This window comes from Pelodiscus sinensis, chromosome 6 (assembly GCF_052426305.1).
Source record: "Pelodiscus sinensis isolate ZL-2025 chromosome 6, ASM5242630v1, whole genome shotgun sequence".
In the NCBI taxonomy this organism is placed as follows: Eukaryota; Metazoa; Chordata; order Testudines; family Trionychidae; genus Pelodiscus; species Pelodiscus sinensis.
This window is the reverse complement of record NC_143057.1, coordinates 39,956,332-39,974,671: the sequence shown is the minus strand read 5'-3', so window position 1 is coordinate 39,974,671 and position 18,340 is coordinate 39,956,332. Positions and strand designations below refer to the sequence as shown.

At 41.8% G+C, this 18,340-nt stretch overlaps 1 long non-coding RNA gene across 1 annotated transcript in view; it reads left to right on the top strand.

Moving 5' to 3' along the window:
* The first annotated feature begins 2,167 nt into the window (after positions 1 to 2,167).
* LOC142829849 (uncharacterized) overlaps positions 2,168 to 18,340 on the top strand; it is a 132,945-nt gene continuing 116,772 nt past the window's right edge. The window contains exon 1 of the long non-coding RNA XR_012904712.2: positions 2,168 to 2,643. This is a non-coding gene — a long non-coding RNA (uncharacterized LOC142829849). The remainder of the gene's footprint in view (positions 2,644 to 18,340) is intronic.

Sequence of the window (18,340 nt, the reverse complement as noted above, 5' to 3'; positions counted from 1 at the left end):
CTGTAGTCAGAGGTGAGACTCAGCCAGCAGGCAGAACAGAAAACGTATTAGTTGACAGCATAGAACAGCCTTGTTAGTAGTAACCAGATGCAGTCAGTACAATCCCCCTAGCACCTTCTTGCATCCCAATCTAGCCCCAATTGCCCCACTCCTAGCCCTCCCCCCCCACCCCCCCGGATCCCAGCCAGGCTCTTCCTCTGGTCTTTGTCCTGCTTCCCAGGGAGATGATGTCACCTGGTCACACCTCCACCTCTGGGCTCAGCTGACAAAGGGCATGAGCCATTGTGAACATGTGGGGAGACTGCCACCTATAGGGTGATGAAAAATTTGGTGTATTGGTGCAGAACCCTGGGAAACTGAGGAACGCATGGGGATTACCATAGGACAGTAGAACTCACATGCAAAATAACAAGGTGAATAAAATCCCCACTTTTACACAAGTGGGACAGTCAAAACCAGGCCTGCTGACAAGGGGGCAAAGGTGGCAATTGCCCAGGAACCTGGATAATTCAAAAGGGCCAAAGGGACCCCGGCCTCTGCTGCGGTAGCAGAGGAAACATCCAGGAACCCCAGGCCCATTTAGATTACCCAGGAGGGCCACAGGCCTCCTAGGCATGAGCAGGGTGGTACTGGCAGCAGTGAGAGTAGCTGGGCAGGCATGTGGAAGCCCTGGCCCTGTTGAAAGAGCATACCCAGCAGCACAGTCAGCAGCTCTGTGGGCACCTGCCTGTGCAAGAACAGCACTGTCCAAATGTCAGGCAGACTCCATCCATGTGGGCATGGCTTGTGCATTTGTGGGGTCCAGTGACTGAGCTGCCCTGGGGCTCAGAATTGCTGCTGGTGGACCTGGTCACAATGCCAAAAAAGAAGGTAGAAAAAGGGCTCTCTCCTGTCAGGATAGAGGAAAGCTTCTGGTGTGGTTAAAACAGAGAAAAACCAAAATAGACTCCTTGGGGCATCCAGTCCCAAGTCACTATATCACAGCCCTAACACCCTCCTTGTGTGTCAGAACTCTCTCGAAAGCTGACATTTTTGTTCTGAGGCAAATTTGGATGACATTTGTTTTTCATCCCCAAATAGGAATGTTACAAGGTGAACTGTCCCTTGTAGGAGGTTTATGTCTGTCTCCTTAGGAGTGCCAAGTATCCTATGCCTCACCAGCTGAAGGAAAGGAGTTCCCGGTGTAGGGTTGCCAGGTGTCCGGTATTGTATCAGACAGCCCGGTATTTGTGCGTTCTGTCTGGTAAAAAAAAAAAGCAGAAAATACCGGACACGTGCAATTTTTCCAGCTGCGCACCGGACGGAAGCCTGGCGGGGGTGGGGGGAGCAGCTGGGAGTCCCAGCTGGGAGGCAGGGCCATGATTGCTCCTGGGAGCCCTCAGTCAGTTGAGTGTGAGGAGGAGGGGAGACTCACTTGTGCATCGCCGGGAGCCTGCGCGGGACAGACAGCGAGTGCCCAGGTCAGTCCTGCTCCCCGCCGGCCAATTTCCTCACCCCCCCTTCCTGGCCAGCCAGTTCTCCCCCACTTCCCCTCCTGATCTTCCCCGGCCACCCCCCCTGCACCCGCACAGCTCTACTTCCCGCCAGCCCCTTCCTCTTCCTTTTTTCCCCCAGCCAGCACTGCTGCACCTCTCCCCGCCCCCACCAGCTCTGCTTCCCACCCCCCTTCCTCCCGGCCCCCCTGCTGCATCCCCCCATCAGCTGTGCTTCCCGCTCCCCCTTCCTCCCTACCCCACCCCACCTCCCCTCCGCCCCCCGCCAGTTCTGCTTCCTGCTCCCCCTTCCTCCCGGCCAGCCCCACCCCCTTTCAATTGTTCCCCCCATCCCCCGATATCCTGCGTCCAGCCCTGTTCCTCCCGCCCTCCCCCACGGCCAGCCCTGTTTCCCGTTGGCCCCCTATCTCCCCCCCCCCCCCCCCCAAAGCGTGTCTGGGTTTTTTTTTTAAATTATTACCTGGTAACCCTAGCAGTAATCCTGGTTCTTTTTTTTTTCTTCAATAACTTTGGTCCCCCCCCTTTTTTTTCCTGCAACAAAATTTTTTCACAGTGGGTTTTTTTTGGGGGGGGGGGGTTAGTATTTTTCTTTCAGCCATCTGGCAACCCTAGTTCCCAGGCAGTGTTCCCTTTAAGCTGCAGCAGCAGAGCTTCACTGGTGATGAGTCAGCCCCACCCAGTCAGAGGGTCAGGGCTCCAAGCTGACTGGCTGGGCTGGGCTGATTAATCACCTGTGAAGCTGGGCTGGTGGGCACTTTAGAGGGAACACTGAGCCCAGGAATCATGTTTAGTATTTGCTGCTCTCTTTATTGCTAAAACCCAGCTGAGAACAGTGCCTCATTATACAGCAAGTGGCACACAGAGCCCACGCTGAAGAGTGCACAGTCTAAAGAAATCTAAATGTGATTGGAGCATGTAACTCAGTTCCAGTTGACCTGAGTTCTGAGAGAGAAGGGCTTAAAGAAACATTAGGGCTGTGTGACAGGCTCTGTGCAGAGAGTTTCTCCTTAACACCCAGGTAAGGGGACCTGTGAAGTGCAACCCAGCTGAAGGAATAGGAGTCAGCGAGGAAGGCTTGAAAGACACAAGCTGGCTGTAGGAAAGTCTCAGGAAGGACAGGACTAAAAGGAGGGATGACTCCGCAAGGAAGGTGAGGTGTTTTCAGACCAGTTAAGTCCCTGCTAAAGGAATGAAAATATACAAAAAATAAATTACATAGAATGAAAAGTTTTGAAAAACTTAGCTTTGGCAGTTTCAAAATGAAAACATTGCCGTTGTCAACTCAAATCAAACATTTCTTTTCAACATTGCAACAGGTTGACAGGAAATACCTTGAATTTTCACATGAGAAAAATCAGAAATAGCAACTAGTCGTCCTTTTCACATGAACAATTAGTTTAAAAATGATTTTACAGATGAAATTCCTTGACATAAAAATTTGAGTAGCTGATGGAGAATTTTTTTTCTTCCTGAGCTAATTGTGGCACTGAGTGGTGGTGATGGCCTAAATTTTAACACTTCTGAAGTCTCAGTTACCCTGAACAAATCTTCAGAATGAAGATTTTTGGGTCTGCAAAAATCAGTTTTATCATGGATTAACCCAAATAAACCGAGAAACTTAATTAGGCTCACTATAAGATTTTTTTAAAATGGAACATATTCTACTTTTATTATAATCAGTGTGAAGATAATGGTGTTAAAACAATGGGTAATTCTTTCCCACTTGTATAAGTTTTGGGGAATGGAAGGGAAGAACTAGAAAATAGTGTATGGGATGTGGTGTGGTACTTTAGATATCCAGTCAGATGCTGCACATCTAGAGAGTGGTCTATACCTCATCCGTAGAAATAAAATTGCTTCCAGTTTCAGAGTTTGGCAGTCACAGTTGTTTTGGTTTCTCTGTCTGAAAACCAGGACAAGAAGGTATTGTTTGGAGAATTTTAATATTAGAAAATTAGCTGTCTCATTGCATACCTGAGCTTTACTTACTGTTACAGATTGTCTGTAGCATTTTCTAACAATTCAGCCAGTTAGTAAATTTTAGAGTGTCTGGGGGTTGCTAACAATGCAGCCAATTTAGCATTCACACTGCAGGAGCTTAGTGACCACCCAGGATCACTTATTTTGCATTCATTTCTACCTGCCTTTTATCTGAATTGCCTATGGATTTGATGTTAAGTGTTAAAGGATGTTCTGAGAGCTTCTGTTTGGTCATTGCAAGGAGAAAATGCATCTCTTCAGCATGTGTTTAGAACACCATGTCACACTGTGGTATGATGTGAGGAGACTTAATATCTGAAAGTATTATGTTAAAAGAATAAGCATGTTGCTCTATTCAAGATGGGTTTACATGGTGATTATCTGAATAACTTGGTCCAAAGTGCTGTATAGATGTATCGATAGGGACTCTCAGCACCTGGGTCAACTGATTGGGCTCATGCTACAGGGCCAAACATTCAGGTTTATATTGGAGACCAGACTCTGAAATTTTCTGCTTCCCCTCAGGCTCCAAAGAGGAGCTGGGCTCTAGGCCAAGGCCATGGGTCTACACTACTATTTTTAGCCCCACAAGCCCTGGAAGCCCAAGTAGGTTGACACAAGCTGCAAGATTTGCTGCTGTGACTCTTTTTTGCAGTGTAGACCCAGATGCTTCCAAGTAGACTCCAAGTATCTGATTCTGCACTTCTGCAAATGGAAATCCCACACAAGTATGTCATTCCCCATGTGACAGTGCTGGAATTACAATTAGCTGTGGCATTCAAGCTGGTGTAAAAGAAGGGGGATACCAGCAGAACATAATCTGTGAGGGATTCTTGGATGTAATTTTGCACTAGCTGACCTATTAGCAACATTTTAATGCTTAACCTATGTTAGGCTAACCTATGTTTTGAAGCTTAAGATCTGAATTCAGATTATGTGTATGGGTAATTTAATGGTGCCTAGAGAGGCACTCCTTGATAACAGATATGTTAGAAATGTCTAAGATACACAGTTGATGTATAATCACAATGTATTGATGCAGTTTAATGCATCACAATAATTAAACTTTTATATAATAAAACTCTGTCTTTAGGTTTATAATCAGGTGCATTTTTAGGAAACTGGCCATGACTTTTGGGAACAACTTTCTGAATCTTAGCAGGGTTCTTACAGTCATAGAATCATAGAATACTAGGACTGGAAGGGACCTCGAGAGGTCATAGAGTCCAGTCCCCTACCCTCAGGGCAGGACCAAATACTGTCTAGGCCATCCCTGATAGAGACAGTTATCTAACCTACTCTTAAATATCTCCAGATAAGGAGATTCCACAACCTCCCTGGGCAATTTATTCCAGTGTTTGACCACTCTGACAGTTAGGAACTTTTTCCTAATGTCCAACCTAAGCCTCCCTTGCTGCAGTTTAAGTCCATTGCTGCTGCTTCTATCTTCAGAGGCCAAGATGAACAAGTTTTCTCCCTCCTCCTTATGACACCCTTTTAGATACCTGAAAACTGCTAGCATATCCCCCCTCAATCTTCTCTTTTCTAAACTATACAAACCCAATTCTTTCAGCCTTCCTTCCTAGGTCATGTTCTCTAGACCTTTTAATCATTTTTGTTGCTCTTCTCTGGACCCTCTCCAATTTCAGTCACTAGTTAAAATATCTGTTTGAGCTGAAGAAATGTACTAAGGAACAATGTACCTTTCTGGATAAAAGATGCACATCTGGGTGACACTGCTATCTCAATTTCTTTTCCTGTGTGAGAGAGCAGCCAAAAGAATGTTGTAGATGTCTAATTGTGTGCTTTTTCTCTTAGTGAGCACATTCCTAGTTGCATATATTTGTTGTTAAATCCCATAAAGAACATCAAATGCCATCTTGCTGATGGTACCATTGCTGCCAGACCATATTCCAATTTCAAGGAGTTTGTTTGTTTTTTGATATTCATCAGTGCCTGAAATGTGAATTGTTTTATACCTGTGGTTATCTGTTTTATTGTTTTATAACCTGCGGTTATGAGCAAGTGCCACAAATATTGCACAGCTGCTTGACTTTTAAAAATGCAGAATTCCACATGTTCTCTATTTCCACAGCAAAAGAATTATTAATCACTCCCTCCCCCTCAAAAATCCAGCCCACACACAATCCAGGAAAAAAACCAAGCACACGCATCTCTATTTATTGCAAGCAAATATAGCTAACAATTTGACAGGAGGATGTTTCGGGCTTGATGGATGCTCCATACCAGTCTGGAAATACAGACATAACTTTGCCCTGCCCTGCTCCACTGCCACCTCTCAGTGCACTGCACTCTGCTTCACTGCAGTAGCAGGAAGCTGAGCACCCTGGCCTCAGGGCACACTGTTTTCCACTGCCTCATTGTGAAGCTGAGCTTCAGTGGGCTGGGAGAGGGGAGCAGAACAGGCTGCCAGGCTGCTCCGGTTCCCACGGCTGCCGTGAGTGTGTGTGGAGGTGACGCCTGCTGCAGTCCCACATCAAGCTTCCTAGTAATACTCCAGCTTGTGTTGCTCAGGGTAGAGGGCTTTCGGCAAGGGGGCAGGGAAGGGGTAGAGCAGGGTGTGGGGCTTGTGGGAAGGGGCAGAGTAGAGGTGGAGAAGGGGTAGGGGTGGGGCCTGTGGTGAGGTTGCCCAAGGTCCCATTCTTCTCTAGGACAGCTTTGCTTATGTTGGTGGCAGTGGAAGTTGAGTCAGTAAGAGCTGCAAAATTGGAGCAGACTATTGTCCATCTAGCCTAGTGTGCTGTCTCCACAGTGGTTGTGCCAGAGGTTCAGGGAAGAGGAGAGAACAGGGCAATCGTGGAATAATACTCCTCTGTCTTCTGCTCCCAGTTTCTTGTAATCAGAGGTTCAGGGTTTCCCAAGCATGCTCTTTTGTCTCTGTCCATCTTGGCAAATAGCTATTGATTAATCTACCCTCTGTGAACTTCTCTAGTTCTGTTTTGACCCCAATTATACTTTTCTCTATCATGGCATCCCGTGACACTGAGTTTCACAGGTTAGTTGTGTGTTTGAAAAAGTACTTCCTCTGATTGTATCATATTTGCTGCCTATTAATTTCATTGGGTGACCCCTGTTTTATGTATTGTGGGAAAGAGTGAATAACACTTTTTCCACTCAATTCACTATTTTATAGATCTTTATTCTATCCTCTCCCCTGCAGTTGTCTTTACTTTCTAATCTGAGCAGCCCTATTGCGTTTAATTTTTCCTTGTATGGAAGCTGTTCCATATCTTTGACCACTTCTGTTGCACTTCTCTGAACCTTTTCAACTCCCACTGTACTTTTAAAAAAATGGGGCAACCAGAACTGGACATAGTATTCAAGGTATGGGCACATCATGGATTTACAGTGATATGATAGTTTGTCTAACTCTCTGCCCTTATTATAAAGTTCCTAACATACTGTTAGCCTTTTGACTTCATTGAGCAGATGTATTCTGAAAACTATCAATGATGACTTTATTATGTAGTAACAGCTAATTTAGAACCCATCATTGTATACAGTTGGGCTTATTTTTTTTCCCAACGTGCATTACTTTGCAACTATCAGAGTTAAATTTCATATCCCATTTTACTAACCAGTTATCCAGTTTTGTACAATCCATCTGTAACTCTTCCCAGTCTGCTTTGGGTTTAATTGTTTTAAATGATTGTGTATTGCTGGCAAACTTTGCCACTTCCCTATTCACCCACTTTTTGAACAGCATAATATTTTGAATATTATTTGAATATTTTGAACAACATAAATCCCAGTTCAGATCTTTTGTGGACCCTGCTCTTTACCTCTTTCTACTGTGAAAATGGACTATTTAGTAAGACACTGTTTCTGATCTTTCAACCAGTTATTGATCCATGGGGAGACATTCCCTATTATCCATGGCTGTTTAGTCCCCTTAAGAGCTGTTAGTGAGGGACTTTATCAAAGACTTTCTGAAAATGCAAGCACATTTTGTTGACTAGATAATCCTTGCCTGTGTTATCTGATTCCCTCAAAGCATTCTAATAGATTGGCGAGGCATGATTTCTCTCATGTAAGCTATGTTGATCTTTCCCCAACAAATCATATTTACCTTGGTGCCTGATAATTTTTATTATTTACTGTAGTTTGTTCCAATGTGCCCAGTACTGAAATCACTGAACTGTAACATCCAAGATCTCCTCTGGAGCCCTTTTTAAAAATCACTGCTATATTAGCTACCTTTCAGTCACTGAACCAGAGGCTAATTCCAGTGATAGGTTATACATGCTACAGCTAGTAGTTCTGCAGTGTTAGATATAAGTTCCTTCAGGATTGTTGTACTAATACTATGTGTTCTTCGTGACTTTACTACTGTTTAATTCATCAACTTGTTCTAAATCAATCTGTGACGTTCCATTAGATCGGTCACCCACATCAGAGTTACCCAAAAAGAATATCTCTGCTATAGCCTCTGCCATGAAGGCAATGCAAGAAATTAATTTAGTTTCACTGAAAGGCCCTGCCTTCCTTGAGTGCTTCTATCTTTCTGATCTAACCCTTACCTGCTGTCTGAGTCTTTTGCATTTTTCTCTGCTTGCTGACCTGATAGATGATTTAGCACTTACAGAGTGGACAGCAATTGTCAGCCACAACACTGACTTCAGAGCTCCAGCCCCAGTGGACATGGGAAAACAAATCCAGCATACTCTAGTGGAAATACCAGATCTCTTCAGTGCAAAGATAGTTGTATAATTCTCTTTACCACTTTTTCAGGTCCATGTGGGATGAAATGTTCAACATCAAACGATCTGTTTCTGTTCCTGGCTGTGGTGTTGACATTTTTCATGTGGTACAGAGCATTTGCACAGCTATGTTCACTGAAAGGATGAAGCAAATTCTGTGCCAGAGAACAGTCTTGTGACATTTCAATTGCCATGGAACTGTAAAAAGTTTAGGCAGCAAAATTCCAGGAAAAGACTTCCAAAGGTGAAATAATTGCATTTCCTCCCTCTTCTCTCTCTCTTTGCAGTAAACTTTGGTAGGAGCAGATGCTTATGGTATGCAGCAAATGTGCAATAGGCCTCATTGACAAAGCAGCTGGAAAAGGATTATATTAACATAGGAATAATATGTTCTTGCTTAATTTCGCCAATGTATTCTGTATAAATAAGCTTTTCAACTCCAGGAATCAAGACCAGAATTAGCATTTACTTTACTTTTTTTGATCCAGGCCTACAAAACATTTTGAGCCTGTTGGTATAAATAAGTGTAGCTCAGTTATAGCACACTGATTAACACAGGCAGAGTATCTGGTCCTTTATCAGCAAACTTGCCCACTTTAGACACATCTCAAAATGCACAAACACAAGGCCTACTTTTATAACTAGGGAAAGTATGTGTCCTTAAAAGATAAATGTGACTTCAACAGAAAGGCAAGATGGCTGAGGAAATATCTTTTTATTGGACTAATTTCTGTTGGTGATCTCAGAAATGTGGTTAAATAAGGGTACATCTACACTGCATGGCTACCACGTCTACAAAAGCCACTCGCTATTTGGAAATATTTTTAGGGTGCTGTGTAGCTGCATCCTGAGATGTATTTTCCTCGCCCACTTTCTTTTATCTACTGAGACCAACATGGCTACAGCAACACTGCAAATTTGAACAGAAAAACAAAGGCTTTGTTCTTATAATTCCCCAGGACAAATCAATCTCACAGGACTAGCGCAATGAATTGACATTTCTGGATATAGGTGCCTAATTCCAGGTATTGAAGCTTGAAAATTCTGGTCTATGTGACTGAACAGTGAACTCTGACTCTGGGGGGCTTTCTTAACAGTCCAGTGACTTAGGGCAGTTCTCTTTCCATTACTGCTATCTTCCTCAAGGTGGACTATAAATTTCCTCTGGCAGTGATTCAAGTGAACATGTGTAACAGACTAACCTGGGGATTACACAGGAACTCCTCTGAGAACAGATTTTTCTCACACAAAAGGCTTCTCAAAAGCCTAGTGACACCATCATTTTAGCAGTCAAATATCTGTGGTTCAGATCTAGGTCACTCAAAACAATCTTTTACAGGCAACCCCATTCTGAAGAAGCACATCAAAAATTGTTTTGGTAGATGGAGGGCCACATTTTCTTGATGGTATAGCTCTTTGCCATATTCAGTGGAACTTTGCCAACTAGCAGAGAATTTGGCTTGAGAAAGTATATTATGATTCATGCTGCTTTCCACTATGACTCACTACAGGAGCTGTTTCTGAAAGAGAAACCTTCCCCTCTCTCATTAGGCAGAACATCCCACATTTTAGATGCCACTTCACCTCTGTCCTACGCAAATCTGGTGTTGTCTTACTTCTAGTGTTGCCAGGAGCAAAGATGAATCACAAAACTGAAGTTACAAGGAAGTGTGATTTGTTGTAGAAATAATCACTTAACTAAAAATTCTGCCCTCTCCCCTCCTTCCAGGTATCCTTTACTAGTGATCTATACTTAGTATTCAGTTGGACAGCTGGGCTGTGATGCTTTGCTGGATTGAGGAGAATAAGTTTAGTTCTGCCAAATAGACAGTATCTTGGAAAATTTAGACTGGTAAAATATATGACCATGTAGTGTGTGTTGTGCAAGTTACTGACATTATACAATTAAAATGTTCATTTTCTTGTGTTTAAAGTTAGGAGATTTTAAGGCCAATATGGATAATTAGGTCATCCCCTGTGACCTGTACAAAACAGGAAGAAGTTCCACTTCATTTTTTTTTTCATTTTTAAATATCCTTTGTTAATTATATTTCTCCAAGATTTTTGTTTTAAGTGAGAAAAAGTCAGTCTCCTGCCAGTTGTCATCCCCATGCCAACTATCCAAGAGCTACTTGGAGTGGTACTAGAAACATTTAAGCACATTCTTAACTCTAAGCGCTTGAGAAATCCTGTTAATGTTATGGAAACTCAGGAAGACATAGTTATGACCCCAAAGAGCTTACTAATCTTAAAATATACCAACCAATAGTGCTATACCAAGGGTGGTACTGAACTATACCAACATCTAAAATTAGTAGATATAACCTCATTATCTCAATTGTACTTATTGCGGGAAATAGCTTATCTTGTTATTTGCAGTGTTTTAAGATAACTGCAATTTTTAGTTTACCTAAGGCAAATAACAAGCTATTTTCCAGTACCACAACTACCAGACCTAAACTTACAAACAGGTGTGTGTGTGTGGGGGGGGGGGGGGGGTTCAAGTAGTATTGTTCTACACCAGTGGTGATCAACCCATTGATCATGATCTCGACTGGTAGATCCTGGAGCCTCTGCCAGCCGATTGCGATCCTCAGGTAGTCTGCCTCTGCCTGGCTCCTGGGTGCTCCCAGGAGCAGCTGGCTGGCTTAGTGCAGGCTCATCTCTGCAGCCCCTAAGATGTTGAGAGAGGGATGAGGCAGCTCCATGCTGTCTCCGCACCAGCACTGTTCAAGCAGCTTCCATTGGCCTGGAACCAACCTATGAGGATGGTACTTGCACAAAAGGGTGCCTGCACTAAGCCAGCTACCATATCCAGGAACAACGAGGGGCCGGGCTGAAGCCTGCTGCTCTGCTAACCAGGGGCCACCTGTGGTAAGCAGCTGAACCTGCATTCCTAGCTCCTGTGTCACCTCTGAATTAGCACCCAAACTCTGTCCCCAAGCCCACACTTCTCACTCCATCTTGCACCCAATACTCTGCCCCAGCCTGGAGCCCCCTAGAGTGATAGGGTGCAGGAGTGAGGGATGCTCGGAGAGAGTTTTGGTGCAGGATGGGGCTCCAGGCTGCAGAAAACTCCCTCCCACAGCCTGCAACCTTCAACCCCTCCTGCGCCCAACCCTGCACCCCAGCCAGATGAAAGTGTGTCAAGGTGGGGGAGAGAAAAGGGGAATGGAATTGGCCCCAGAGGAGGGGGAGTCTAGATCCTGGGTTGCTCTTAAATTCAAAAAGTGATCTTGAGCATAAAAAAGGTTGGAAGCCACCGTTCTACGCTGCATCCTGTTTGAAAATTTAGGTTTAGAGATATTTGGTGTTCCATACAAAGAGACAGAAGATATTTTTCTTGTTTCAGTACAAAGGACCCCTCACAGTTTAAATTAGAGACTAGGGGTCTGATCCTGATTTCTGGTCCACCGGTGTAAATCTCTGATAGCTTCACTCACATTACCACATACACTGGTATAACCGTGTTAACAGAAACCATTCATAGATCTAACAATAAATTGTTCTGATAAACCGAAACCCTTATCAGATGTCTGACCTTGCTGATACAGCAATGGGCACTCAAGCATAATAGTTTTAAGAGGCCTTGGCAAACTACAAATGGACACCGTATACAAGCAACAGTGGATGGTAGAAATTACAAATGTCAGTATCTGAGTGATACATTGCTTCATCCTTACCTATAGCTTTTCTTTGCTAGTACTGCTAATGGTTGTTAAAGGTACAGTACTGCAACTCCAGAGCTACACAACATACAAAATAAAATACCAAGAACCTAATAAGATTTAGCTTTCCAGCAATATAAATAATTTAATCAGATTAATGACATTGTTCTACCTGAGGGAGTCTATAATTAGTAGATTATTGAAGCAGCACGCAAGTTATCTACCATTAGCACCTGGAGGAATTCCTGTTGTCTTAGACAGTGGAATCAAATGATATGAATATTCCTGTCATGAGACTGTAAAGATAATAAGCCCCTGGCATTTTGTAAGCTATATAAATCCTCAGATTTCACTTTAAATATTTAAAGCACAGGAGGTGTTGTTTGTTAGGATACTGGTAAAGGGAGTTCAACGATTACAGCCTTTTTTATTTGGTAAATCCCTCTTTGTTTGATTTGCTTTCAAGCTTTTATTTGTTTTCTCTTTTGGTTGTATATTGTTTCATTTCCTCTGAAGGTATGTTTTGGACTTTGCAAGAGAAACATTCAAAATATTTTTCCAGAAGGTTTATTCTTCTGATATAAAGAGGAAATTCAAACCAGAGGTATAAACAGATGTGAATCAAGCAGGTCTCAACTGAACTCCAAAGAAATCCTGCCTGAAATATTTGCCAAAAGGCTGCCTTTCTTCCAGACGTATTTGCAAAGGAAAACTGCTTGACTCTGATGTGTGTTCCAGTCTCAGGGGTTTATTTGTTCAAAAACAATAACAAAGAATGGAACTTGGTGAGGTCAAAGAATACATTCACGTATCATAAATGGAATAGCATATAATACATATAAAATCAAGGCCACAGGGAAGATTACTTATGTCTTAATAGGCTGCAGAAGTAGAACAGAAGCTTTTTAAGATGCTAAAAATATGAGAACTATGTGTTTGAAAGTGAGCTCTTTAAATTACCAGATGACTGAAACTGTTAAGTGCAAAACTTTGTTGGGCAAAGTGTTTCTGTTTTTAATAGATTGCTACATCAGGCTGGAGCTGCAGCCAAGATAACAGATGACCTTTGAAGTCCTTAGAATAAATTATGGTTTGTGTGCAAGAGATGATAATGCAGTTAAAAGAGATTTATGTAATAGTTCTTCAAAGAGCCTGAGACATTAGCACAGGGTCATAAATTAGCAGAATTTTCAAGCAAGGAATTATTTTACATAGGAGGGTCCTGGAATTTCATCCCAGATGGTTTTGCCTTCAAGAATTTGCTGAAGTTTAAGTGAAAAGTTACCTGATGAGCCTTCCAAGCAGCTCTGAAACTACAGGAAAGTCTAGGCTGATAAGAACCAATCACCTTTCAGTACTCCTCCCGGTAGAGAAGTTAGCTTGTACTTGTAGGACATATGTCAGAAATTTATCACTACTTCTTTCAAAAGACCTCAGGCTGAATAATAAGTTGAAAGCCGTCTTCAATCTTTCAGGCTTCAGCGGTGGTCTATATAAATCATTTTTAAACAAACATGTTTTAAAACCTTTTACCCTATTAAAAATGATAGGCTTGGCTAAGTAAATCCTTATTAAATCATAGTGGTGCCATTTCCCTTGTCAATTAGAGAACCCTATTTTTAGAGGCTTATAAATTAGACTGCATTTTGAGCTGCAAGTTGGCATGTAAAGTCCAAACTAAGGACCAATTACTAGGTATTACTCTTATTGGTACTAGAGTTTTCCAGCATTGGACCAGGCAGGTAAAAACCTAGAGGTAAAAGAATGAAGGAGCTCCAAGTATAGGTTAAGCAATGCTGGGTGAGTACTTCTGTAATATCACCACCTCGGTGACATAAGGATAACACCATGCTCAGCTGAAATGCAGATAGAGACCCATGTTCCCTAGAGTGACAGTTAGCAAGGGCACACCCATGGAACAGGGCATGTAGAAAGCAAACCTTGAAACAGCTCAGACACATGGAACAGTCCACAGGATTCTGTAAAATTTTCCTTGTTCCACTTTTACCTGCATTCAGCTTACTCTTTGTGTGAATGAAACACCTCATAAATCATAATATAGTACTAAGCTAAATTCAAAACCAAAAGGCTTCAGAGGATAAATGGGGCTGGCCTTGCAAATGTTCAAATCCCCTCATGATCTCATTCTTCTCCAGTAGTGGGACTTACCTAGATGGATGTGTACAGCTAAGTTCTGTTAGGCCTAGGGCTCTGATTCATATTTCATTGGTCTCTCTGCTTAATCTTCTAATGCTTAAAGGAGGAGCTGGGCCAAAAATTCTGGTGCACCTTGGGAAATGCCTTGTCTCAGAAGCCTGCCTCTACTTGCTCAAAATAGCTTCAATTTTTTTAAAAAACTTGAACTTAACAGAACTTAACAAAAGCATGAGCCTATGAAAAATTTGGGAAGGGGAAATATATAAACACCACAACACCACCCATGTTATTCCATTTGGAAAAGTAGTTTCTGATAATCTGATCGTGAAACGTGTTCAAATTCAGCACAAAACAGTAATGACATCAAAGTTTATTGCTTGTTAGGTGTGTTATCAAAAGGACAAGTGAAATAACCAGCGTGTTCACGCAGTTTCTCATACTTCCAGTAAAGGCTTTTAAAATCCGTCTCATCTCAATATTTCAATAGATATAACGCTGCTGCTGATAGTTGTTACTTCATTGATTTATCTTTCCTACTATCTAATTATGCAAAATTGCAAAGGAAATTTATCCGCGTGGATAAAAATCTGGTGGATCTTTATTACTAACCCCAGCATACACAACTCCCTCGTCTCCTGCCATACAATATCACTGACTCTCACTTGGACAGTCTTGCCTTTTCTCTCTTTCAACATACACCACCCACATATATTCTGAGACTACAGCTTGCTGAACCAGAACCCAACAGAAAGCAGCTCCCCATCTGCTGGCTAACACCCTACAGAGGCTGTCTTTCTGCCATAAGAGCAAATTCCCAAGTCTCCTTCTCCCTCTTAGTTGGCAGGGGAATTGGCAGTGAACCAAGCCCATTATTTTTGAAAGCTGACTTTTAGGCTGGACAATACAGTATTTTTTTCTTGTTAAACTATACTTAATTTGGAAGCCCTAGGAATATATATTTCAAGATTATTTTGAAGTGAAAATTTGTATATCCTCTTTTTTAAAAATCCTATTTCTAGGCTAGAGAATAGGAAACCTGAGGAGAAGGAAGTTTTGAGGAAACCACAGATATTCCATCAATGCAATCAGACAACTCTATTTTTTCAGTTTTTTTAATTGAATGTGCTCTGAACATGTCAATGCAATGTACTTGATTATCTATGTTGATTCATTCCACCCACACCTTGAGTTTGTTGTTAGCCTTGTTAAGAGATAAGACTTCTGTTATATCTACAGCTTGGATACAATTAATTGTTTTTTCCTTTCTCTACAATAGCAGGAGATTGAGATAAGATATTTTAGTACAATATGTTCTACTTCCCTGCTCCCATCAGTGAAGCTTCTAATTCTTAGTTTATAGACTTTGTATGAGAGGGAGTGTTGTGATTATGCTGCTATGGCTATTTGTCTCTGGCTGCATACAAAGATTTATTCACATGATGACTCTTCTCTCTGTACTTGTTGATACAGTATCTGTGCTGATGATTATACATAAAGGACCTGACTTTCCTGCTAGCTTTACCTGAGCCTGATTTTTGCACTCAATTTTCAGATGGAAGCAACTACAGATGCACTCTTGCACCTGTGCCTATTTTTTTTAAATTTCATTATAGGTCATCCAAGTTCTGATTTACAGATGCAGCCATGTAGATTACTACATGCTTACACTGAAAATGCATATACAAAATACAAAATACATACAAAATCAGGCCCAAACACACATGCTAACCCCCAACTGTTATCAGTTTGATTCAACCTAACAAACAAACAACTTATGAGGCTGACATTTGATCCTTATCTAATGCCTCAATGATGAAACTTAACAACAATATAGATTCCCAGGGTAGAACAATCCACTGTCAACATGTACTTTGATTTCCTATATAACTCAGCTTATAGGCCAAAATAAAACTTAGATGATATCTTTTTTTTTTAAGAAGAAAAATCTAATCTCGATTTAAAAATTGCCAGTTATGGAAAATCTCCTACAAAGCTTTGTAGATGGTTCCAGTGGTTCTAACCAATGCACTACTGATGGCATCAAAGGGTTCACAAATGTTAAATAATGCTTGTCACATCCTGGGGGAGGTGAGTATTACTGCTATGGTAGCCCATCTGGTAGAGACTGTGCTCCAGCTGTGCCTCCTTTTAAATATGATATGGGTGGTGGTGCTCCATCATACTGTCCCCCCTAGCCAAAGCTTTGCCTTATTAGCCACAAGAAGGAAAAAAAAGTGCATGTTACAACTTTAATGTTTCAGGGTGTTATAACACAATGCCATCATGCTGTGATGTACATGTGATTGCAACAAAATGTTGCAGCATCTGGTTCGTGTGTTGTAGGCAATTTTCGAAGGTGAACGCAATGATCTAATGACACTCCATGTGTTCAGAAAGTTATTGCAGGTCAGTTTAATTTTGCAAAATCACATATGGAAATGATGATGACCCTGAGGTATGTGGTTTTTGTGGCAAACATCTGCACTCCATTTACTGCAGTACCTCCATATAACTTCACAGGTTAGGAAGGAAGCTGCTGCCTCATCCCTGCAGTTTGTCAGCTTTGTGGATTTATCACATCTTTGATGTATTTTAATAGACTCTCTTTTGTGTTTGTGTGTGTGTTTCAACCAATGACAGGTCAGGAGACAGAGGTGCAAGTTAGCGAGTAATACTTGCTCTTTTCATGTCCTTTACTGTTTGGACCTCTGTGAAGGTATTATCTGAGACCAAAGCTTAAAACTGCAGGATTCTCATCTTCTCCTTTCTATCCATCTACTTACCTGGAATAAATTGCCCAGGGAGATTGTGGAATCTCCATCACTGAAGAGGAAGAGCAGGTTAGACAAACACCTGTCAGAAACAGGCTAGAGAATACTTAGTCCTGCCACGAGTGGAAGAGAGTGGACCAGAGGACTTCTTGAGGGCCCCTCAATCCTATAATTCTGCTAGTTGATGTACATGTAAGACTCCTTATTACCATAATATCTTTCCCACCGTCTTTACATTTATGTATATCGTGTTGTTTTGTTTTGTTTTTTTTTAATGCTGAACAGGGAGAAAAAGCAAAGGTCTGCTCTTATGGAGTTTACTGCAAAGGGAAAGGACATCAGGGAAACACACAATAATTGGTGAAAGCGAAGAAGAGTCCTGTGGCACCTTATAGACTAACTGAAGTGTAGGAGCATAAGCTTTCGTGGGCAAAGACCCACTTCGTACATGCATCTGACGAAGTGGGTCTTTGCCCACGAAAGCTTATGCTCCTACACTTCAGTTAGTCTATAAGGTGCCACAGGACTCCTCGTCGGTTTGAAATAGCTTATATTCATTCACTTTTTTGGTGCAGGAGGGTGAGACTGTGGAAATGAGGGTTGTGGAAATGAGGGTTCTGAAGGAGGGAAAGAAGCAATTGGCAGCCAGTAGCTCCAGACATGGACTAGATCCTCCACATTGGCAGAATTATGTGGCACATCTTTCACAATGCTTGCCTATAATATGGCACTTAGTCAGAACCTGATTCTGATCTCACTAGAACCAATGTAATTTCATAGACTTCAGGAACATTGCATAAGCACAATCAGAAACAGCTTAAAATATGAAAATTAAAACTAGTCTCTTGATTTCCCCCACCCCCTCAAAAAGGACTTTCCTTACTGATAGAATACATTGTAAGAAATTTGTGTCCAACAGAAGATTACAGCTGTTGCATGCACACCATGGCCATGTGGAGGGAATACAAAGCAGATGCTCCTTCTACAAAAGCATAGGTCCCTTCAGCTTATGAAAAAGGAAAATCTTTACTTATGAGCATTTTTGGGACTATGACACCAAGTTTAGCAGGTCTAAATCCATCTAGTAGAAGTCACTGGAACACACCTAGTCTAGACACCCTTTTACAACCTTTTATTGGGAAATGGTACTTAAAGCGAGTTTAATATGTTGGACTTTACAGACCCTCCCCTGCCTTCCAGAAGAAGGAAGATATTTGTTTAATTAGTATTGGGTCTGAAAAGGGAGCTGTATAGAATAGTCTTTATTTTGCTGTCAAAAATTGCTATATCTTAGTATCTTTTATATCCATTGTTGCCTACTTCGGAGCGTAACACCAAGAAAAGTATTCCTCATAGAAATGGGATGGATACACACCTACAAATAACGAATCCTTATTTTGATGTTCTGTCTTGCTATAGATCCTCCCATATACCTAATTTACTACTAACTGCAAGGAAAATAACTTAATACAGTTTGGAGTTGATCATCAAATTATGCCATTATCTTGATAAGACCACAAAACAAGGAAAAATGTTCAAAGACTTTTTTG